This window comes from Phacochoerus africanus, chromosome 5 (assembly GCF_016906955.1).
Source record: "Phacochoerus africanus isolate WHEZ1 chromosome 5, ROS_Pafr_v1, whole genome shotgun sequence".
Taxonomy (NCBI): Eukaryota; Metazoa; Chordata; class Mammalia; order Artiodactyla; family Suidae; genus Phacochoerus; species Phacochoerus africanus.
This window is the reverse complement of record NC_062548.1, coordinates 15449699-15474746: the sequence shown is the minus strand read 5'-3', so window position 1 is coordinate 15474746 and position 25048 is coordinate 15449699. Positions and strand designations below refer to the sequence as shown.

General features: G+C 47.0%; 1 non-coding gene and 1 pseudogene across 1 annotated transcript; both read right to left on the bottom strand.

The window, feature by feature from the left end:
• Positions 1-736: 736 nt before the first annotated feature.
• Positions 737-23468, bottom strand: LOC125128387 (uncharacterized; annotated as a pseudogene).
• LOC125128512 (U6 spliceosomal RNA) lies at positions 16461-16571 on the bottom strand. The gene has a single exon (XR_007135225.1). It is a non-coding gene; the product is annotated as a U6 spliceosomal RNA (small nuclear RNA).
• Positions 23469-25048: the final 1580 nt, after the last annotated feature.

Here is a 25048-nt window from a genome sequence, read left to right as displayed (position 1 = left end):
TACAGTTACTGAAATATGTAAGGCTATTTGAAGATGAGCAAAGATTCAATCCTCGCTCATGCTGCCTCTGCTGGGAAAAGGACTCCTTGGCTGTGTCAATCAATGAAGGGGTGGAGGAGGCTGCGGAAGCCTCCAGCTTCTCTTAAGCTCGCCTCCTAACTCCCCCAGAGTGGCAGCAGTGCCAGAGGGGGCTGGGTGTGGTTTGGACATAAATTCTTTTTAATAATTACATGCAAAATCTGTACCTACACAGTCATCAAATGCAAAGGAAACATTTGGTGAGCTGCCAGAAGGATCTCGAACTCCCACTATCTAACAGCATGAAGCAACTGTATGAAAATACTGGAAGAGGCTCACTTTAGAAGGATCCCAGCTTCAACAGTCTTGTCAACCAAAGCCTCTGGTCAGGTAAACTAGAATCATTATTCAGAACAGTGCTTTCTGTAGATGCCTCAATCATCTTAGATGCCTTGCTCTCAAAGACCCTTGAAAATGATTTTCTTATTAACAGAAGGATGCGCAACTTATAGTTAACTCCTTCTCATGTTGTTAAGTCAGGTACTCTTTGCTGTCCTAGCTGGACTCTCCCGGAGGCTAAAAATAAGAACAGAAGACTGTAAGAACTTCCAGCCTTGTCTACTCCAGACGGGCTGGTTCAGTTATCAGGGAACAGTTGGTAGAAGGCCTCAACGCTGCTTGGATGGAAATATCAAAGGAAAGAGATTACCCTTTTTTATTAGAAACCCTTGGCCGTGCTGGCTGCTTTCCTCTGTGTCCCCCAATACCTCAGTTCAGTGCTTGCTATGTATTTATTTGAACAACTGAGTATCAATTTATTAAAAAGTTGGACGTAAGCATCTGCAATGGTGACTTCGACCTCGACTCCTGGTTCAGCGCTGACGGATGTGATCTGCTTAACAGTCAATCTCAGAAGGACTCTGCAGGTCAATGAGTCGCTTGCGGAGCCTCATGGGAAAACGATCCCAAGTCCCAGAACCTTCCCCACGAGGGGTTTTCCTGGTAGTTATTCTCGGAGTCTTGGTGGGCACACGAACCGGTCCTTTCACTTTTGAGATTCTTCTTCGCGCCGCTGACCAGGTCAGCGCACACCTTCTCCACGGACTTGACATTGCGGCGGGTGATTGTGATCCTAACCCGTGAATCGCGACCTCCGGCTGCCCGGGAGTCCTGCCGGGGCCCTTCAAGGCCACGGCTGCGGCGCACAGCTTCCTGACCGCCTTGTGCCTCGGAGACGGAGACAGTGACAGCGGTGAGCCAGGAGGAGCAGGAGCGGACGGCGTCTCCTCCAGGGCTCCTTACGCTGTATGCAGCTTTCTGTTCACAGAGGCTATGCCCCCCTATGGGCAGGGGCACATGGTAGGTTCCCGATAATTGTTTATTGACGGAGCACTGGTGCCAACCATTGATACTGTGAACATATTTCTGAATCTATAATTATACTGGCTATAGTACTTCTAGTATTATGAGTTGTACAGGTTGACTATACGTTTATTGAAAGTTCTCTGTTACGACATGTTTTTCGGTACATCCAGGCAGGGACATTCTAGTTATTACAGGAAAAGGTAAAGTGTTTACCCAGGCTGAGCTCTTTTACTAACTGTATGGACATGGCCTTTTGGCCATTTTCTGGTGCTTGTTTCTAGTTTAAAAGTCCATATTTGGGAGTTCCCGTCTGTGGCTCAGTGGTTAACGAATCCGACTAGGAACCATGAGCTGGCGGGTTCGATCCCTGGCCTTGCTCAGTGGGTTAAGGATCCGGCGTTGAAGTGAGCTGCAGTGTAGGTCGCAGACGCGGCTGGGATCCCGCGCTGCTGTGGCTCTGGCGTAGGCCGGCAGCTACAGCTCCGATTCGACCCCTAGTCTGGGAACCTCCACATGCCGTGGGAGCGGCCCTAGAAATGGCAAAAAAAAAAAAAAAAAAAAAAAAAAGACAAAAAACAAAACAAAACGAAAGTCCATATTCGGTAGTAATCCCTTCTGCGGATCATCTTAGTTACCTTTCTTGAGACTCTCACTGGTAGGGTTTTCTCGAGGTTTGACGGTGGGTTGGGTATCTGCGCTGCACTAAAATTTTGAGAGGCAGGAGTACACACTGTCCATCTATATTTCTCATCTCATTCCGTTCAGGGCAACACTGTGTTTAGTAGAAATAATCGATTTCCTTTGTTTCTTTGCATGTAAGGCAACCATGTGATACAACTTCGGGCAATGATGATATAGTTGGAAGTCTCTGGAAAGCGTGTTCTTTCCTGAATAAAAGGCAGAGTCCCCTAAGAGAAAGCCTTTTGTCCTTCCCAGGCTCAGGGTGTGAGACCTGCAGTTGTAACCGTCGGTCTTATGCCTGTGAGGCAACAACTGCAAAGACTGCATGGTACACAGGAAGATGGTGAGAAGAGACATGGAGGCGTGTGAGTTCCTGGTGGCACCTTTGAGCTGCGGCCTAACTCCAGACCTCGTTTTTCAAACGACAAACCAGCTACTACACTGTTGCTTTCAGCCAAAAGTATCCCCAGTGATACATCGGATGATGAATAAATACAATTAAAATACACACAAAAACCAACTCGAAGGTTCCCTACAACATGTAAAAATAAAGGGCAAGAGGTAAAACATTCACCCATACCCAGCCCAGGGCAAGATAACTGCATCAGCCTGCTTCTGACGTCCTGAAGTGGGTCTCACTTAAAAGGGATTCAGCTTTCCCCTCCCTGAACACTGCTGGCGTGAGTGAGTGTGGAAAAGTTCCTGAGTTCCTTCCATTTCGGTCTGACTGCCCAGTGGGGTCAGCTTCTGAATTTCCTTCACCGTTAAATGGATAATTTATGAAAGGTGTACTGAATGGAAGGTCCTAACCCCCTTTTTCAAATGCTAGGACACACCAGGCAGGACTTTCATTAGTACAACGTGTGAAAAATAACATGTTACTTGAGAAGTTTCCATATGACTTTTAACATATATGTTTTAATGTAAGTATTAGCTTAGAATCAAAGGCTAAGGCTGTTCTGATTTAACAGTTGTATTTGTCCTAAGATAGGCTTTACTCTCTCATTAAATGCAAATCGAGACCAAATGGCTCCCTAGGCAAGCAATGGCCACTTCCCCAAAGCAACTGCACCCAAGGTCCCTCTAGAAACGTGGCAGGAACGTGCATGTTCAGGCACATACACACAAATACAGCATGACAGATAAAGCTTGGGAATTTTTGCATCTAAAAATGTCCACAAAGTGACCAATCTTTATTCAGACGGATAATCTGCATTCTTTGGGCCCACAAATGCCCTGACCAGGTATAAGTGATCTGCACACTTATGAACTGCTGTACATACATAAATACATGTACACTAAGTGATAAGAGACAGGTACTTATTATACTCCTGACTTGCATGTGTGTGTGTGCCAACATCCTTGTGTACACAGACTGATCATCTTCCTCTAGACTGATAACAAGGGTGTGCAAATAGAGTGATATGCATTTACATGTAGACACTTTCTCTTTTTCAGAGCTAAGAGTATAGATGTAGACACACACACACACAGAGTAAATCCAGTCTTCAGACATTTTCTTCGCTACCTTTGCTACAATCCAAAGCAGTGCCATAAGGTGGTTAGAACATTAGCCAAGTTGAAACCTTCAGGGCCGTGCACACCACTGTTTTCAAATCTGTTCTTTCATGTGACGTGCCAGCTGAAATTACTTCTACAGCATGGTCAGAACCAACCTGGAAGGATTTAGAATGCCTCTCTCACTGCTATCGGCATATTTTTGAAAATCACCTAGAGACAGCTGATAATTCTCTTTAGGCTGCAGGAATTGCTACTTCTTGGGCTGGCTGTGAAACTGTGGAGGGCACGTGTCTAAAGAGGAAGGCTGCAGAGCACCGAGCGTGCCTGATGTAACTGGCACAGTGGGCAAAGGGTGCACACAGCAAGGTGTGTGCCAGGGCTTCCTCCCTCAACAGACACGGGCTCCTAACTAGCTTCTCCCGCCAATCGCTGGGTGCAAGGGTAGGTGACTATTTCCACTCATTACCAAGCGCAGGCAGCATCCTGCTGACCGGGGTGGTGGTGGTGGTGGTGGTGGGGGCAGTGATTTACAGCGGTGCTCTGCCGGCAAAACCGTGACGATTATCAGTGATCGTACCCTGAGCCCAGAGGGCACCAGGCACTGGAAGCACTGGATGGATGACAACAGCTACTCTTTTCCAGGGGTTGGCTGGGTCCTCTCCTGTTTGCTCTGCCCTGAGTAGACCTTCCTATCCGCCTCCATCCCTTACTTCTTTTGACCTTCCCCAAGCTTCGCCCTCTTACGGGGAGAGTCTAGAAATGGCATGTACTCTTTATCCCTTTTGACGATCCCCACTGTGGTGCTGCCCAGTGGTGTGACTCCCACCTTCGTCTTGTGGTTCTCTCAGAACCCACCCCATGAATCATTTTCTTAGCTGCCACTCTGATCAGCACCATGCCAGCCCCTTCCTTCCCAACGCAGTGAACTTGAAAGGCAGGGAATTTTTTTAAGTGCTGCTTTGTTTTCCAGCCACTATATTCTTTATATTTTAAAAATTCATGCATCTTTCTGGGGGAAAAAAAAAAAGCCACTGAATGCCAATAAACAATCACATACACAAATACACTGGCACGCAGGCACATATACAATATGGATTTAGAATTTCAATAGGCTGCATGGCTTTCATTCAAGGGTGATTCTAAGATCTTTCTTTTTCAAGAGTCCATTGTCCCTTGTCATGCTATTGGTAAAAAGAAGACAGCATGGGTTCTACTGGCCAGCAAGTAGGAGGATGTGGAATCACTGCAAAGAGAGTTGCAAAAAAGAAGCCTGGGAAAGCCTACGTGGGGAGCACTGCAGTGAATAGGGGTGATTAATATAAGTCCTTCCACACTGCATGTGGCTTAAGGGGAGAGGAAGAAGTACTGACTTTCTGATTAATGCTCTAAAATTCTCAAGTTCACACAAAGTTCTAAATTTGCTGCCAAGCCTACTCGTATCTTATATTACTCCCTCACTGAGCCTCGCGCACCAGCTCAGCATAAGCTGCTGGGAGCTATCACTGAGTTTAATCAGTGCCTGGGTTTTCCGTAACTTCCTGATATTTGGCCAGCTCAATTTTTGGCATATGCAGAGAGTCCTTGATGTCCATAAGGAGGATGACAACTTAACAAATCAGTAGCTTTTGGGTACTTATGGAAAGGTTGAGAACAAGCCAGCTGCTTCCTCTATTGGAGGTGATGCATGGTTAATTTATTTATTTTAGCATACAGTACACAGATGCGGCTGGGTTGTTAATTTTGCTTTGCTACCAAGAGGTACAAGGTATCAGCTATCGGCTGATTTATTTGAAATCCTCCCTGGAACGCATCAGAATTTTAATTGTTTCCTGCATTTCTGCAACAGAAGAAGAATTGATGTCACTGGAAAATGCCCTGGGTCCCTGCTGACTGCAACTAACTCCCAGTGACTGATTTCCAATTGATACAGATGAGGCCTGAGAGGCGGTGCACACAGATACGCCCACGTGAGCCCAGCAGCCCAGTAATGACTAACGGAGAGGATGGGGGGGGGGGGGAGATGGGGGAGGGAACCAAACACTTCCTTCCAACAACTCATCAAGTACACTGTGCTTCTCAACAGATGTAACCGCCGGGGCCGACAGAGATGCTGGCGGGAACAGATGGTGCCGCGGGGCAGCTCTCTGTTCCCGCTCCCTGGGACGGGCGCTGCAAGATGGAGAACAGGGCCTGTGCGTGCCGTGTGCAGGGGGTGGGACGGGGCTGTGTTTTCCAGCAGCAGGTAAAATCCATTTGTCACACCAGCTCCAACCGGGTTTTCAGCACAGAAGTTAATATCTGAAGCCAATGAGGCATTCTGTCCCACCGCTGCGGGGAAGCCTCTCCTGGCGGTGTCCTCTGAGAGGAGGGAGGGACAGAAGAAAGGAAGGGGTGGGGGGGTCAGAGAGGCGGGCGATGGTGGGGGGGCTGCAAGGGGAGGAACACACCGGCTGGGTGGGCGGTGGCCGGCGGCCGGCGAGGTTTTGGTTTTTGATATTTCTTTTAAAACAAGATGGCAGGCGGAGAAGGGGGCAGGGAAGAGGTGAAAAGAGTGTTTTCTCGCCAGGACCTTCAGGGGAGGAACTGCCACCGCCACCAAGGCCAGCGGCCACCAGCACAATCACCCCTGAAATCATCCACACCCCCCTCCCCCGGAAAAAAACAAGCTCTAGGGGGGAAAAACCAAGCGCTTGCTTTCTCTGTTCTTAACAGAGTCCCGGCAAGCTCATAACAGCAGCCTCTACATATTCATTCGGTCTGAAATATGAACACACACAACAGCAATAAATTTCCATTGCCTCCAACTTTGAATACTGCCAAGGTATGTGGCACGGAGAGGATTTTTATGAGCAGGCCTTCAGCTGCCAGGATCCCACCTTCATAAAGAAGAGATTTTTTTTAGTCCATTCTGTCTATTTATTTTGGGTAGAGAAATCAAGGGCAATAAACCATGAAGAAATTCACTCTACCTTATTCCATTTCGCACTTTTGTCAACCACGCTTTATCGAGTATTGGAATGAATTTTTAATATCATGCCACAAAATGCTTTGGTCTTCTATCATATGCTGGGACTCTATCAATCTGATAACACTTGGGAGTTCTGAGAGATACTCAGCACTGAAGAAAAACAGCTTTAAAGTTTAGTCATTCTGATGGAATGTAAAAGCTTATATCAGTGACAGGTTGACAGAAAAAGCTGTTTTCCTTTCCATTTCACAGACTTCCACGTATGAACGCCATGAAACATGTCAGGACTTTCTCTGAGTCTATGAAGACAGAGATGGCATCTGCTCCCAGTGGGAAGCCCCTCTAACCAGTAATACTATAAAATTTCATGATTCTGAATTCTGACTGACATTCCAAAGGGCAGGGAGGAGGTGTTTACTATATTTTATAGAACAACATCAATTGCTTGTCTTAGCACATAAATATAGTTTTATGGTATACAATGCTACCTCGAGCATCTTTCCTCTTTCTTGCAAAAAAAAAAAATCACAATCCGTTTGTGTTAACCAAAGAGGTATCTAATTTCCTGCTGTGGCTAGGAGGGAGCTGATATTTGCATCTTCCCTCAACTATACACATTTCTCGCCTTCTTCAGGAAGTTGCTGGCATAAAGGAAGGAGGTTTCCATTGATTCCAAGGCCAGTCTACAGGTTTTAAATTGCGGCAGGAACTTTTTTGTGTGTGTGTCTTTTCCAGGGCTGCTCCCAAGACATATGGAGGTTCGCAGGCCAGGGGTCAAATTGAAGCTGTAGTCGCCACAGCCACAGCAACGCGGGATTGGAGCCAAGTCTGAGACCTATACCACAGCTCACAGCAATGCTGGATCCCCAACCCACTGATGGAGGCCAGGGATTGAACCTGCAACCTCATGGTTCCTAGTCGGACCCGTTAACCACTGAGCCACAACAGGAACTCCATCGGCAGGAACTATTATTGCTCCAGTTTTAAACTATGCTGCTGCTGCATAGTTTAAAACTGATTCTTATTGAATGGGGTAAAAGCAGCAGTCAGAGAAAATGTTCGTGAAACTCAATTCACTAGTTTGGGTTATGGTGATGTTGACGTTCCCCCACTATCATCTTAAGTGGAACATATGATGAGCCCTATTCCCGTGCGATATGTAACAATGACAAGGAGGCAACTGCTAAATGCACCAAAGGCCATGGTGCGTTATCCTATGTCCTGTGTGTGGCCAGTCTTGGAAGGAGGCGCTTCAGATTACAAGGTCATGGGTGGCACAGCCAAGTCACTGCAAGTGTTCAGATAATCCTTGTTCCCTAGGCCTGAACCATGCATTTTAAAAAAAAATGCTTAAAAAGCTGAAAGGAGACCCTGATTTGAAAAGACAACCTGATATGCTTCTCAGTTCACTGATACTAATTAGGTCTGAAAATTCCCCCCTGCATGGAGGAGACTAAGGATGCTTCAAAACAGAGAACCAAGAGAGTATTTCCTAGGCAAATGGGAGCACCCCCATCACCTGGAGGCCGGAGAGCTATGGGCAGGAGTACAGGCCACTGAGGGAGACAGAGACGGGAGGAGACATAGGAACCGGATGACAACCAGCTCCATGGATGGTCTCCTGTGAGGAGGGAAGGAAAGATTCAAAAGGAAGACAAAGCCCCCCATGCATTTTAAAAATCTTTTAAGATATCCCAACAAGGGCACCAGAGTCCCCAAAGGAAGGGGACAAAAAGTTCTTGGGAGTAAAAAAAATCGTGTATTACAAAGTGTGGCCCTTGGAAGTGCAATCCTAGCCTATGACTATCATTCCTTAATTTCTATGAGAGGGGGTGTCTTTTTAAAAATTGTCTAAAAAGCCTCCTTGGAGGGGAGAGGGCTATAATAACAACAACAACAAAAAAAGTGGATAAACACCAAGGACACTAAAAATGGAGTGCTCGTGCCCACAAAGCACAGCGGAAGAGAATTCCTCATCCAGTGACCACCGCTCGAGAAGAGGTGAACGGCTGCAAAGCTGTGCCGCCGGCTGGCTGTGCTGATGGAGGATGTGCCAGATGTCCCTGTGTGTGGTAGGCACGCAGAACAGGTCTGAGATGCACCTGCTCTTCCTGACAATTGTTTGACACAGGTTTCCCTGTCTGTAATGTACCTATGAGAAAACTAAGACTCAGAGAGTGTAAGTGGTCTGTCTAAGGGTCACACAGCAATGGAGTGGAGAAGCCAGGACTCACACTTAGGTTCTTTTTTTTTTGTCTTTTTAGGGCCATATTCAAGGCATATGGAGGCTCCCAGGCTAGGAGTCCAATTGGAGCTGCAGCTGCCAGCCTACACCACAGCCACAGCAACACGGGATCTGAGCCACATCTGCGACCTACACCATAGCTCACGGCAATGCTGGATCCTTAACCCACTGAGCGAGGCCAGGGATCAAACCTGTGTCTGCAGGGATATTAGTTGGGTTCATTACCACTGAGACACAACGGGAACTCCACACTTAGGTTCTTACCTCCTTTTAAATATGACCCTGATGGATTCTAATCACCCCTACAATACCCTCTGCCCATAAAAAAATGAGAGTAGAGTGACAAGTGATGGATTTTACCCTGGAGGCTCAGGAGGTAAGTTATAAAGCAAGAAAAACACAGACTGGGTATGGAAGACCTCAAAAAGAGAAAATGCATGTGGGGATTCAGGCAAGAAAGGACATGCAGAAGACATTCAAATTCTTGTTTTCTTAAAAAATACTATAACTGCTATCCCTGTCACCCAAGCTTTCTGGACTCATTCCTGCTTCTCCTTTTTGAACCCGAGTGTGAATATTTTTAAGCTTTCCCCCAAACCAGTTCTTTAAGAATCAGGCCAGTAATCTGACATCTTTGATCTCCTTCCAAAACCTCTCTCTAAACACGAAGCTTGCACCGAAAGAACTGCAGTATCGACACAGGCTTAAGAGGACCCAAACCGTCCAGCTCATACACAAAGCTGTAATGAATTTTGTATCAAAACATTCTGCCAAAGCTTCTTTATTTATTCTTTTGTGGCTCTGCTCAGGTTCTTCGGGAAATAAGACCCCATAAGGAGCCAGAGAGAGGCCTGATCCTTCACCCCTTCTTAAGCAGTTTCTTTTGCTGAGAGTGAGAGGAGGAAGATGGATGGGACCCTTGAAACCCCAGAGTCGAGGTGTCTTGGGGGGATGTTTACATGTAAGGATGCTCACTGGGAGGCAGATCCTTGGCCATGGCAGGCAGTCAGACAGATGCCAGGCAGACAGCGATGATCTGATGAGAGAAAGACCCTGCTGTTTTCCAGTTTGTTTCAATGTGACGTGCCAGGGGATGGCATTTATGTTGGCAACCACCACGGAGAGCAGCAGTGGGACCTAAGGTGCAGGGATGGGTGGGGGGACCCTGGCCAAGTCTCCTGACACAATTCCAAGCATTGACTTGACTGGCTGGCTGCATCTTTGCCTGGGGCAGTGGTGGCAAGAAACTACAGAGTGCTCTTGCTGGTGTGTGGAAATCCTCACATCCTGCTGGTTTTTATTCATGTGGTGATCACACGCCCTGCCCAAAGCAATGTTTCAGCAATTCTGCAACTTCTGAGCAGGTGGCTCAATAGAAGTTCATTTGTAAATAAGGGGTTAGGGCACCTTTCCTCAGAAATTCTGGTGCCCAGGCCTACCCAAAAAGTCCTATTCAGCATATAAATGCCTTAAAGGATAGAATTTATTAACAGTGGTATTTCACCTATACCTAAGCTCCATCTAGCTATAACACTCCTGTGGGGAAAAATATTAAAAATTCAAACTAGAAATGCCAACAATAAAAAGTACTCTCTCTTCGGGTGCATCCAGAGGAGTGCATGAAATCTCCGAGGACAGGGGGAAAACCCAGTAATTATTGTAATAGTTAGCAATTATGGGGGATCAGCTCCACGCCAGGCACTGAAATGGTCCCATCATATTTAATTCCCAAAACTACTCTCAGGAGATAAATGTGATTACCTTCCCTTTACAATGGAAATTGAAGCTCAGCAATTGAAGGTTAAATAAATTGCCCAAGGTCATACGGTTAGGAAGTGGGATAAGAGCTATGTCCAGGCCATCTCAGAGGGACTCTTCCAATGTCGTTCCTTCCACGTGCAAGGCTTTCTCTAATTTAAGAGTCTTCTCCGAAAATAGGTGCCACAAAAAAACCCCAGTGCACTCAACCTACCAAAACACTCGGCTAAATCTCCTTCCCTCCCCATCACCCAGGAGCTATATAACCAGGGAATCGCTTCTTCATTACCCACAATGCCTTGGTTTCCTGACTCAAAAAGGAAATAACTACCAAGGCTATTCCAAGATCAGTTCCCCTGTGTCAGCCCTTTTTACAGTGAGACGGGACGCGGCGTCAGCCCCGCCGAGCGCCTTCCGAGACAGCGGATCCTATACGGCCCCCCGGCTTCAGCTGAGGCTGAGGCTGCCAGTGCCAGGAGTGGCCAGGCTTCGTGATGGCCCCGTCAAGAACCGCAGCCTTGCAGCATCATAAATAGCATCTCTGCGTAAATCGCTCCTTCCTGGGTTGATACAAATGTCCTTCTCCTGTACTGTTGTTCATTCAATTTGTTTTCTTTTAGTTAAGATGTGCCAGTTGCCGGGCACCCTGGAGGTGCCTCCAAAACACAACATCCTATTTTCACAGCGGGAGCTCACAAAACACAGGCAGAATGTCTGGAACTTTGGGGGGGGAGCAGGGACCCCAAAGCACTCAAATGACGTATAATACCTCATATTTGGCTGTGCTGGGCCAAAAGTGTACATGGAAGGGTTAGGAGTCGATCAGAAGCCTGGGGGGAAGGGTATAACAGTGAAAATCTGTCAGCCTCTCTGGGATGTCAGCTCAAAGACACTGGAGTTCGGAAAGGAAATTTTAAAAGGTGTGTTTCTGAAGAGGACTGAGCCCTTTCCAGGGATGTGCCACATCCCTCTGGGGGACATCAGTGCTCTGTGCACGAAACCCTGTGGAGGGGGATGACTGGAGGAGCCAGGGCTCCTGTGACCACTAAATGGAAGCTTTCTCTCCGGACCCCTTTCCTCTCTTCTCTCCGTGGCCTCATCTGTCTCCACTGTGACCTCCCACAGGGTGGCCTTGCACATCTGTGCCCCGCTAGCTCTTGCTCCCCGGCTCCGGACGCAGGTACTCTCAGCGCTGCCGGCTGCTCTAGGCTGTCCTCCCTCACAGAGCTCGCCCCCTCGCCCCCATCTCACCCCTCCAGTGGTGCTGTTCTTCTCACAGTCACAGAGACGCCACCCGAGGGATCAGCTGGAGAAGGCGTCTTCCCCCGCCACACTTGTGCCTCCCCGGAGGTGCTGATGTGTCCCCTCCCACCCGTGCCTTAGGGGAAGGGGGGAGGAGGGAGGGAGGCATGGAAGGAGGGGATGGGCGGCAGGTGTGTGTCATCTGAATAAGGTCCCAAGGGAGAACAGCTTCGCTAAACCTTGGCACTATTTGTTAAGTCTCGTTTCTCTCTCACATTCCTCATCCAACTGGCTACCCAGTCCTCGCTGACTGCCTCTCAAAAATGCCTCCCTTGTCTGAGTCTTGCTTTCCGTTCCCACAGCCCCCAACCTCATTATCTCCTGCCGGGACTGTTGTTGCAATCGCTTGCTAGCAGGTCTCCGAACCTCCAGGCTCTCTCGGCTCCAATCCATCTTGCACACTGCTGCCAGATTAACCTTCTAAAGCAGTGGTTTCTAAACTCTGGCGTGCATTAGAATCACCTGGGGAGCTTGTTAAAAATACAGATGCCTTGACCCCAACTTATAGATTAGGATTGAGCAGGTCTGGGCGGGGCTGTGCTATATGTATTTTTAACAAGCTCCCAGGTGATTCTGATGCAGTCAAGGTTGGAGAATCTCTGGCACGGCATTCACCATGGCGCTCAAAAAATAAGTTTCAAAGGCTCTCCACTGCCTACCAGGCTCCGTGAGTCTTTAAGGCTTGGCATGTTCCTTCACGGGTCTACCTTTCAAGCTGTCCTTCCACGCTACCTCAAGCCCAAACACCCGCCAGCCCCAAGCCGAACACTGACTGCTCGCATCTTCCCACGCAAGCCTTTGTTTGCTGGCCTCCTGACTCTGACGTTCAAGCTGTTTCCTGTGCCTTGGATGCTCTGCCTGCCCCTCTTCCAGTAAACACTGTGATGAGCTGGAAGTGGTGGACTTTCAGGCAGAAGGATCACACGGTTGGGTGCAAAGCACCAGTGTGCATCTCAGAATGGGGATTCGAACCGCACAGAAGGGATGCCTATATTGAATCAAAACAAACACTCTCTTATCCTTCAAGACGACCCTCTGAAACACTAATTTACCCAAGGTTGCTCAACCACACAGAGAGAGCTGTTGATAATCACACCCAGACGCATCTAACCCTAAATCCAGGGTTTGTTCAGCTCTATCATATTTGCTATCAATGTGGTTAGAGCTGATACAAGGAGCTACCCTAGGTCATGGCTACTTTTCAAGCTGTGAAGATAAATCAGTGTTGACTTATTTGCGTTCCTCACACAGTAGGTCTTGTGACCAAAATCTTGTTTTGCCCACTGGCTGCTATAAAGTTAGAAGTACTGCTTATGGTGATGCAAGAGGTCTACAGAGGCTCCCTTGATCAACTTCCATCTCCCTTATTCCCTGCAGTAACCACTCCTTTCCGTTATGCTCTCCGTATAGCTGACGGAGTGATGCTACTACACACGCTGCATCTTTGCATCCTGCTGGCTAGTCTCTAGTCTGTCCACACACGTCTGCTCTCATCAGCTAAGCTGCATGCTCACTAACACGCTGCTGTAATCGGTCCCGAATGCGTTTACACCAGTTTTGCCGGGTACTGCAATTAAACTCTTAATACTTTATTATCGACACCTATAAAACAGAAATATGGAATGGGAATTGTTGTATCGCTAAAACCCAAGAAGCATATTCTAGAAACACGTACCAAGTATAGGAGACTTAAGGACAAACGGCTCTTCGCGTACGTATGGGCAAGGCAACCGTGAGAAGCTGACAAAAGAAAACACTCTGAAATCCAGAAGGATGCTCTGCTCCACAAATATCCAAGCTCTCCCTCCGCAAGACAATAGGGATATGGGTGATGCAAGAGAGATGGGGCAGAACTCTACTAGGCAAACCCATCAACAAACGAAAGACGTCGGCTGTGTACATGGAATGGTACGATACTGAAAAGCAATCAATGTGATTCACCAAATTAACAAACTAAAACCCCCATGATTATCTATGAAAAAATCTAAAGCTAAAACACAGTTATGGCGACAGACTGAATGCTTTTGCCCTAAGATCAAGGACAAGACAGGAATGTGCCTTCTCACCAACAGCGCCACCAGCAAGGAAAATAAGGAAAGAAATTCAGATTGGAAAGAAAGAGGTAAATTGTCCTTATTTGTAGACATAATAACCATTTATGTTCAAATAGCAAATGGAATCTATACAACAGCCGCTAGAACTAGTAAGTGAATTTAGCATAATTACAGGATATATAATTACAATATTATATGGTCATTGCTATACATAATTGAAAGTCATTATACAAAAATTAATGTACTAATTATAATAGTCACAATCAGAAACCGAATTGAATTGAAAATTTTAAAAACTGTATCATTTAAAATAACTTCAAAAAATACGAAACATCTAGGGGATAATTCTGACAAAAGATGTGAAAGGCCTGTGCACTGAAAAATACAACACATTCCTGGAGTTCCTGCTGTGATGCAACGGCATCAGTGGCATCTTGGGAGCCACTGGGACGCAGGTCTGATCCCAGCACGGCACAGTGGGTTTAAGATTCAGTGTTGCCCAAGCTGTGGCTTAGGTCACAACTGTGGCTCAGAGCTCATCCCTGGCCTGAGAACTTCATATGCCAAGGGGTGGCCAAAAAAAAAGAAAAGAAAAAATGCAAAATATTCCTAAGAAAAATTAAAGACAAATAAATGGAGAAATACTTTGTTCATGGGCTGGTACATGCAACAGCATAGATAAATCTCAGAATAATTATGTAGGAATGAAAGAAGACAAAAAGGATACACATTATATACTATGCTAACCAGGTAAAGTAATCTGAGTGATGGCAGATAATTGGTTGTTTTGGTGTTGGTGGTGTGGAGGGATGAAGGGGCAAGAGGAAGGGACCAAAGAGGAAGGGGCATGGGAAAATTTTGGGGTGACAGATATGTTCACTATCTGAATTGCAGGGATGATACGCCAAACGCATCAAACTGTAGACTCTAAGTATGTGTAGTTTATTGTACAATCATTATACTACAATACAGCTGTTTTTAAAATTTTAAATGTTAATAACATATCTCCTTTTTAGGGTTTCTTCCTTTAAACACCCTTCTCAATTAACTTACAACACACATCATGGGTTAACAGGGCTCTTTATGTGGAACATAATGGCCTGAGAATGGAGAGGAATCATTATTTAGAGCTAAAACAAACCTTGGAATTATCTAATCTGATTTACACATTAAAAAGTTGAAGTTGGGGAGTTTCCTGGGAGCCTAGCAGTTAAGGACTTGGTGTTGTCACCGCTATGGCTCAGGTTACTGCTGTGGCTTGGGTTTGATCCTTAGCCCAAGAACTTCCATATGCCCCAGGCACAGCTAGGGGGAAAAAAAAAAAAAAGCTGAGGTTGAAGACAGCTTAAGGGAGGTTCCCAGGTCCATACAGCTGATTTAAGAGTTGAGTCGTGGGGCTTCCCATTGTGGCTCAGTGGAAACGAATCCAACTCGTATCCATGAGGATGTGGGTTCGATCCCTGGCCTTGCTCAGTGGGTCAGGGATCTGGTGTTGCCGTGAGCTGTGGTGTAGATTGCAGATGCGGCTAGGATCCCCCATTTCTGTGGCTGTGGCGTAGCATGGCAGCTGTAGCTCCCATTCAACCCCTAGTCTGGGAACTTGCATATACATCAGGTTCAATCCTAAAAGGGGGAAAAAAAAAAAGAGTTGTGTACACATTCCCAGCTCCCCTGACTTCTGAAGGCTCCCTGAACCTGTAATCTGTGTCCATATAACAAAGCTGCCAACCACTGATAATTCTAAAAACAATCCTTAATGAAATGAGGTTGTCAACTAAGTGAGGATGTGGCAGCTGTCTGCTGGGACCACTTGAAAGTTAATAAGCATCTCTATGGGACCAGGGGTAAAGCTTTGCATACTCAGCTCAATCACACTGTCTGGTTCCTAAATGTAAAATCCCCTATTTCTTTCCTTTATCAGTAGGATGAACTATTAAGGATGATAATGACTCTGTTTAAATCTCAAAATAGGTAGAGGCTGGCAAGGAAGGAGGAAAGGAGCACAGACTTTGAAGATAGACAGACAGCTTTGGGATCAAATCTCAGGTTTTTTTACAAATGATTTTACTGGAGTTCCCGTCGTGGCTCAGTGGTTAACGAATCCGACTGGGAACCATGAGGTTGCAGGTTCGACCCCTGGCCTTGCTCAGTGGGTTGAGGATCTGGCGTTGCCGTGAGCTGTGGTGTGGGTTGCAGACGCACCTCAGATCCCGCCTTGCTGTGGCTCTGGCGTATGCCAGTGGCTACAGCTCCGATTCAACCCCTAGCCTGGGAACCTCCATTAGCCGTGGGAGGGCCCAAGAAATGGCAAAAAGACAAAAAAAAAATTATTTTCCACTTTAGCAGAGTTTACGATGTTCTGTCCATTTTCTACTGTATAGCAAAGTGACCGCGTCACACATACATATATACATTCTTTTTCTCACATTATCTTTCATCATGCTCCATCATAAGTGACTAGACAAAGTTCCCAGTGCTATTCAGCAGGATCGCATTGCTTATCCATTCCAAAGGCAATTGTTAACCCCAGATTCCCAGTCCCTCCCACAAAAACATGGAACACTTCAGGAACGTGTGTGCCATCGTCCTTGCGCAGGGGTCATGATAATCTTCTCTGTATTGTTCCAATTTTTAGTGTGTGTGCTGCTGAAGCGAGCACTCAGTTTTTGTTTTTGTTTTTACATTTAAGATCTGAGCAAATTTAGGCCAAGATAACCTCTCTGAACTGACTCTTCTTCTTTGTAAGGTGAGATTATATCCATCTTATAGGACTATGAGGATGATTTTTTTTTCTGTTTTTTTGCTTTTTAGGGCTACACCCTCGGCATATGGAGCTTCCCAGGCTAGGGGTCTAATCAGAGCTACAGCTGCTGACCTACACCAGAGCTCACGGCAACGCCGGATCCTTCACCCACAGAGCAAAGCCAGGGATCAAACCTGCAACCTCATGGTTCCTAGTCGGATTTGTTCCATGATGGGAACCAGGATTATGAGGATGACTAAATAAAAGCATAAAGTATCCAGTCTGCCATGCAGTATATATGTTCAAGCAGTGGTAGCTATTACAGTTATGCGAATGCTGTGTGGTCTTAGCATCATGATTAGCCAGTGATGACCACAATTCCTTTGTCACCCTTGGCTGTGTCAGAACTAGGTCCCCCCTCTCTCTCTCCTAGGGTCCTTGCCACACCTTCCCCACCCCTCTGGTCAGTCTCTACGCCACTGAGAATCCCTCACCTCATAAGCCACAGAGATTGGAGGGAGGATGTCTTATCCCTTAGGATTTCAAAATATAGATTATCTTCCATTCACTTCATTTTTCTTGGCTGAGATCTGGTCCTTCCAAAAATAAACACAGGACTATGGTCAGCAAAATTCAAACAGCTTCCTGAGAGTATATCAAACCCAGCCTGGGCATTCAAGCCCAACACTTGGGTTCATGTCTTCACTTCACCAAACTCCCCATAACCTCTGATGCCTAAGTCTCCTCATCTGTACAATGGGCACGACCTCAAAAGGTTGTTATAAGAATGATGGGAAACCATACAGAGCCCCTGGCACACAGGAAACTCAAAATAAGGCCTGGTAATTATTATTACTCTGATTCTGTGTGTGGCAGTGGGAGCAATGAAGAGGCCTAGGTAAGGTGAATTCTCAAGGGAACAGAAAATAGCCAGCCTTTCAAAACAACTGGAAAAACCTCCAGGGAGACAGGTATCAGGCAATAACATCCAACAAGGCTCTTTGAGAGGCGGCTTTCAAAGAGGGAGCTCGTGTGGAAGCCCAAATGAATAGAGCCGGTTCTCAACCCCTGCTCTTTCTTTGCAACGTGTCAGGGTGAATGAAGAAAATGCTTGAAGCTGCTGCTTGCCATGAGGTGTCAATGGCTCACCCTCTGTCTGTTTTTTATAAAAGACAGCCTGAGCGTGAGGAAAAAGGGGAAAGTGGAGAAGCAAAAAGACAAATTGGATGCTCAACAAGCTGGCTTTCAAAGGAGACAGGTATTAAAAGTGAGGGGGGGGGCGGTCATGGACGCCATGCTATAGAAACCAGATCATTTCAAAAGCGGAACGTATTAGTGGCATGCTTGGGCACCAGTGACTGGTTAAGAGCAAGGAAGCAAAAGAATAGCACACAGAGGGCCTCTTTTATAGGCAGCCTGTGCCATCCTCTCTGCGAGAAGAGAGAACAAGATCAGTGGAGAAGTGTCTGTGGGACGGAACCTGCCCGGGATAATGAGGAGCCACCAGGGAGGGGGGACCCAGGCTCTCTCTCTGGCTCTGAAAACCCACTTGGGAGCCATGCTATTTTCTGTAACCCCAGGGAAATTCCGGAGAAACGCTGTGTTCATGCATCAGGACAAAGCAGCCGGGGGCAGGTGGGCACAAAGGGCCCCCCTCCAGAGCCACACGCAGGTGGGCGCTGCTGCTGAACCCAACGCCCTCCTCCACTCGTCCAAGCCAGCACACATGTGCTGGGAAGCTCCCGACAACAAGATTCCCAGAGAAGAAGACATAGGGGGCTGACTTGGGAGAGAAGCGGGCTAACAAGACAAACGGAGAAGGAACGAGGGACAAGGCTGATGTGTGCATCTCGGTCCCGCGAGGAGGTGTAATGCAGCCTGGCGGACGGGATGCGCCCGGGCCTGGCCCAGACAGGGGCGCCCTGGTGGGCTGCTCAGGCCTCCTCCCCACAGGCAGAGCAGCGAAGCCACCAACCCTCCGGTGGGGCTGGGGCGGTCACGGGCCTCAGGCAAGCGAAGCGGTGGCTCCCTGACGGTCCGCCTCTTCGGGGTAAGGAAGGGCGCGAGTGGAAAGCCGCTTTAAGCTTAACTCCTTCCAGAAACATCCCGTGTGGCTCGAAATCACCCAGGAATCCAGTCCCCCGGTGATGCCACTAGAAAACAGGGCGCTGAAAACCTCCCCTGGCCCAGGGTGTCCGGGGGGCAAAGGGCTTCTGGAGACCTGAGGAAGGAAGCCCGGGGAAGGGCCTCACGGGGGCCGCGCCAGTGGCAAAGCCAGTCTCGTCTTGCGGACCCGCTAGAGTGAGCGGCGGAGGCAGGCGGAGTCTATGCATCAGTTGGTTTTCAAAATATGTTATTTACAATACGCAGCAGATGTTCTTTGAATTCTAATGTGAAAATACAGGCTTTTTCTTTTTTCCTGACAGACTAAAAAGTACACTTAATATAATAATCTTGCAAAGTCCAAAGATTACCTCACAGTTTGGAAACTACTATGTTGAGTCATTAGTCCCATTACTCAGTATTTTCAAAACTCACCAGATAAATATGGTGCGCTGAGACTTCCTGGTAACGACCTTCTATTTTTTGCAGGGAAGAACACAGCAAGGCTTCCCAGAAGCCTCAATTAAATCTGGAAAATGTTTCTAAAATATTCTGAAGCACAACACACGCACACATGCTGAAGTGTTTCTGGAGGTCTTTACTCAGGGATAAGTTTCTGGTGTCATTCGGTTTTTTGTTTGTTTGTTTGTTTTTTGTTTTAAAAAGTGCTGGGTGCCTCCAGAGGGCGAGCAAGTACGTGGGGCGAAGGGAACAGAAGAAGGAGCAAGACACGGCGCCTGCCCTCAAGGAGCCTCCTGTCCACAGAGATGAAAAGCCAAGTTAATGGCTGCGCACAGAGCTCCGTGGATAAGCCTCACGGTCAGCACAGGACACCAGGAGGGAGGCGGCGACCCAATCGGTTGTGAAGGGGATTGGGCACATGGTCAAGGCGTGGAGTCAGCAAGAACTTCCCAGGGAAACTTGAAACTTCACTCTGGGAGGAGTCCTGCATGCCCAGGAGGAACAAGGTATCTGGCCAGGAGCTCTGCAGGGGGAGGCAAGGGATGGAGGGAGCAGGGGTGGCTACAGAAAATCTGAGTGGTGGCAAAATCAATATGGAAAAGGAATTTGGGCTCTGGAATCAAACAAGCTCCTTCACACTTGCCACCTGGGGCAACCTGCTGCCATTTCTCCTTTGGGGACAGACAGGGAGAATGCAAGTTTGTCCGGAGGTGAGAGCACATGAAAACGCCTGGCACATAGTAGGTCTTCACTCTGTGTTAATTGGCTTCCTTCCTGGGTGTTCTCAAAGGTCTGCAAGGCAAACATTCCCCGGACTCCTCATCTCCCCAGAGGAGTAAATTACAACTGGCGGTGGACTCCAGTTCTACAGATTGTTTAACAGATATCCTTGGGATGCTGATTCTGCAAATTCTTCAATCAATACCCTCTCACTGTGAGGGCCTGAATGCCACCAGGGGCTGTGTTTGTACAAGATATTTAAATGTGGGGCCTTTCTGGTCTGAGTTCTCTTGGCAGGTCGCTTGTATATAAACAGAGAGGTTCATTCATTCAGAATTCTAACCAACACACTTGGAGCATGGAGAGCAGTGTACGGCCCTGGGCTGGTTTCTGGGCACCAGGGCTGTCCTCAGTGTTCCTACTGTACCACGTGGGAAAGAGAAGAGCAGACACAATGTATTTGCTGATGTCATGGCAGAGGACTCTTTGAAAGTCAGTGGTTCTCAGCCTGGACTGCAAATCTGAATTACTGAGGAGCTTTTAAGATGGTATTATTGATGCTCAGATCCTATACCCAGAAATTCTGATTCATTTCAACTGGACAGTGGCCTGTGTAAGTGGGACTGAAAGGCTCCTTGGGTGATCCCAATGGGCATACAGGTTGAGAACTGCTGTCTAGAGTCAGTTCCTTTTTCAGTTGCCAGGAACTGGTTTGAGTATTGTCAACCCAGATATAATGGTTCTCAAACTCTGGAGTGTATGAAGAATCACCCACTGCATATATGTACCACATCTTCTTTATCCATTCATCTTTCAACGGACATTTAGGTTGATTCTATATATACAACGGAGTATTACTCAGCCATTAAAAGAATGAAATATTGCCATTTGCAGCAACATGGATGGACCTCGAGATTATCATGCTAAGTGAAGGGAACCAGGGAAAGACAAACATTAGATGCTATCACATGCATGTGGAACCTAAAAAAAAAAAATGATACAAATGAACTTATTTACAAAACAGAAAGAGAGCAGCAGACTTTGAAGACAAACCTGTGATTACCAAAGGGGATGGGGGCAGGGAGGGAAAGATTGGGAGCTTGGAATGGCCACATGCACACTGGTATATGGAATGGATGCTCAACAGGGACCTGCTGTATAGAAGAGGGAACTCTACTCAGTATTCTGTGATAATCCATATAGGAAAAGAATCTGAAAAAGAATGGAAAGAAACTGGAATAAACAATTATTTGCCATTAAAAAAAGAAGAAGAATCACCTGAAAGTCTAGGCTCCTTGATAGGCCTGGGCCCATCTGGCTTCTGTATATTTCTAAGTATCTCCGGGAATTCTGCATCCAAGGAATGTTTCAGAAACCCCGTTCTAACATGTAACAAGGCCTGGCTATGTCATACAGGACGTGACCAAAGCAAGGCATTTGACCTTTTCTCTCTAAAAGCTTTCCATCTCTTCGTTGCTGGCCCCTTCTCAGCAGGGCCGTAACACTACCTGTGTGCCTGTGTTTCACAGAATGTCTGCATCTTAAAACTTCTCCAAGTTGCTTTCCTTGAACTCTTCTCACTATAGTAATTATAGGCTTTAGGTCCTTCCAAAAGGGCTAAGTGATTTCCTACAGATGCTCAGATTTTATTCTCAAAGTAACCCTAGGTCAGCCACCGCAGGAGTCATTACTCCTTCCTTACAGAGGAGAAAACTGCAGCCCAGGGACTTGTCCACAGACCCATGGTGGGCTGAGAGTAGACTCAACACGAGAACCAAGGCTTCCTGACTTGTAAAGCTGACCTGCTTCCCATGCATCGGTGTTTCTCCAGGTGTAGTCCTAAGACCAGCCACATCAGCACCCCTGGAAACTTGTTAAAAGGCCAATTCCTGGGCCCCACCCCAGATCTACTGAACCAGAAACTCATGGGGGCTTGGGGTCACCTTCCAGGGGATTCTGATGGACCACTGCATTTTACTACGCCGCCTCCTGAAGCACACCTGCTGCATCTAGACGAAGTCACTGCTACTTCCATCAGAGGGTGGCACAATGAAAGACTCTACCTTGTACTGCACTGTGAGTTACAGGAGCACAGAAAGGAGAGGGAAATTTTGTGAGGTGGTGTGGACTCTTGACTGAATCCATAAAGCAATGAGAAAGCACATGCCTTCTTTTACCCCCAATTCCCCTGAGAAAGATTAGGTGGCTACAGCTGAGATGTAGCACCGTCTAAAATATGCATGTCCGTGTATGCATTTTCCCAGATAGGTTTCAGAAAAATTCTCTTAAATTTGCAGGCGGCGAAGACTTGATGAATAATTCTAGTCTTTCAACGTTGCACCCATAGTTTTTTTGCACTGAAAAGTTACTGTGAAACAGAAAATGAAGTCTTTCACTGGTACCAGCCAAACCTACAAAGTGGCTCCTTTATGATGAATTCATGAAAAATTTAATGTTATGAGAGGAGAGGAGGGTACTTACAGTATCTGAGCTTAGCAAAGTGGAACAGGGAGCCAAAGTATGATTTCTTTTTGGCTCCCAAGGCACATGGCACACAAAATGTTTCTATAAAGAAAAAAAAAGGCAGATTTGGTTCTGAGTTCAGTGAAATATCATGATTTCCATTTGGCTGTTCTGCAGCAGTTGCCTTTTTAAGCAACTCCCCGTTTCAAGGAAAAGTTTGGAGCTCATTAGAATTACCTACCTCCTTCCAACAGAATATGCCATTCTCAGAGAATGCTGAGCTGGCCCGCCATGTCCGTAACGGCAGACAGGTGCCTGGAGTCGCCAGACTAGGCTGGCGACATGTGGCGAGGGCATCTGTGAGATTTTCTGCAAACTTCACTTCTTCCTGGGTGGGAAAGTCTAGGCCCCGCAGGACTGCGGGAGAAGATGTTCTCCTACGTCCTCACCTGCAGGGGGTCCACTGAGAGTCATTCGTGTGGCTGGGATGAGGCGGGGGTCCCCGTTTAGAGCAAGATTTGGGATCTGGACTGTGGATCGTCCCACACCTGAGCTACCTCTGCTTCAGGTCAAATTCTCAAGAAAGTCAGAAATCAAAATTTAGGGAGTTCCCATCGTGGTGCAGTGGTTAACGAATCCAACTAGGAACCACGAGGTTGCGGGTTCGATCCCTGCCCTTGCTCAGTGGGTTGAGGATCCGGCGTTGCCGTGAGCTGTGGTGTAGGTTGCAGACACAGCTCGGATCCCGCGTTGCTGTGGCTCTGGCGTAGGCTGGTGGCTACAGCTCCGATTAGACCCCTAGCCTGGGAACCTCCATATGCCGCAGGAGCGGCCCAAGAAATAGCTAAAAAAACAAACAAACAAAAAAAAAGAAATCAAAATTTAACATTATGGCTAGAGGAGCACAGGGCTAACCTGAAAAGGAATCACAGAATTGCTACATGAGAAGGGGCCTTGGTCAACCTGCGCCTTTTGAGTGGCTCTTTGCAACAAAATGTCCTACCCCTGGTCGGCCAGGTCGCTGTCCCTGAGCTCCATGGGAATAACAAAGGCAGTCGATACCATCTTGGAATATGGATCGGTCAAAACACTTTTTCTCTTTAATTGAGCTTAAATTGCTCACACATTTTCTGCTGTATGAGGACATAAAGAATAAAAATAAGATTTAACCTTCTTTCACATGATAGCTCTTCAAATAGTTACCGCCAGCCTACATGTTCCTTTGCTAGGTGCTGCCACTATCTAATGACCTAACATTGGCCAAGCCACTAGGACTCTCCAGAACAAACTTCCCTCATTTATGACCTGATAAGAGAGTAGAGTAGCTATCCCTTCCTAACCCTACCTGGATACATCAGAGGGTCAGATACGGTGTGAAAGTACTTTCAAACGGTATAAAATATCATGCAAATGAAGACACTGCAATGAAGCTGATGGCAGGCTTGCCACAATTCTCTCAAGATTCCTTCCTCTAAGACTTGCACTTGGATTGATTGAAATGAAAAGTTGCGAAACTCCTGAGAACTCTCTTGACACTGACATAAAGCCTGCCATCCGTGAGTTTAGTTTTTTACATCTCCGATATTTTTTAGAGGTTGAAACGTTCCTTCACTCCAGAAACATTTATTCATAATATACTATATTTAAGAGAGTCGATCAGCTCTTATAGGAGTTACAACAATCAAAATGCAAGGCTCCTATCTTTGGGAGACTAGATAAAACAAGCACATAAATAAATGAAATACGAGACCAAGGGCTAAAAGTTCTTTTCCCTCCCTTACAGACACTCGCCCACACGGACACGCATACGCGGGAAGAATTCAGGAAATCCAAAGGAAGGGAAATCCTACTCCGAGAAAACTGCATGGAAGAGAAGGGATTTGAAGAACAAAAGGATTCCAACATGTGAAATGACGTTGGCAGAAATAAAGAACACCTTTTTAGCTTTTAAAAAAATGCAAAATATGAGGGCCCAGAAACGAGCGCTCGAATGAAAGCAGGAGCAGTGTCTTGCTTAGGCTAGAACACAGAGAAGAGGAGGATGAAGAAAATATACCTAGAATGGCAGGCAAGGTTCGAGTTACAGAGGCCTCACAGGTTAGGTTAAGGAGGACAGAATGGATGAGAAGAATCTGAAGGACTGGTGTCTAAACAAATGATATAATCAGATCTGCGCGGAAGGAGGACTGACATCTGGCAGGCAAGCATAAAAGACGGCGTGAGGCCGAAACCGGGGGTGGGGGGGACTGATGAAAGTCGAGATGAGAGACGGTGGAGATCTGGACCTGGACCTCGGCGTGGACTGGGAGGACAGGAGGTGAGGCAACGCAGCCTGGAGAGAGCAAATGGGCTGGTGCCTACAGGACGGCTGTCGTCTCCGGCAGCCAGGGAGGCGAAAGAAAGAAGGAAGTCAAGTTCTCAACCCTGGGTCTCACTCTGGCTAGAATGAGGAAAGCCAGAAAGCCTGCCAGGGTATGAGTTCTGTTTTGAGCCGTGAGTCTGAGAAGCTGGCAGGCCATCCAAGTGGTGAAGCTAGTTTTGGAGGTTAGCCACCGACTCAGGAGCCAGATGGCGTTGTGAGACTGGAAAGGGAGAAACTAAGGAGACAGATCTAAGAGGGGCAACCACATTTAGAAAGGCACCAG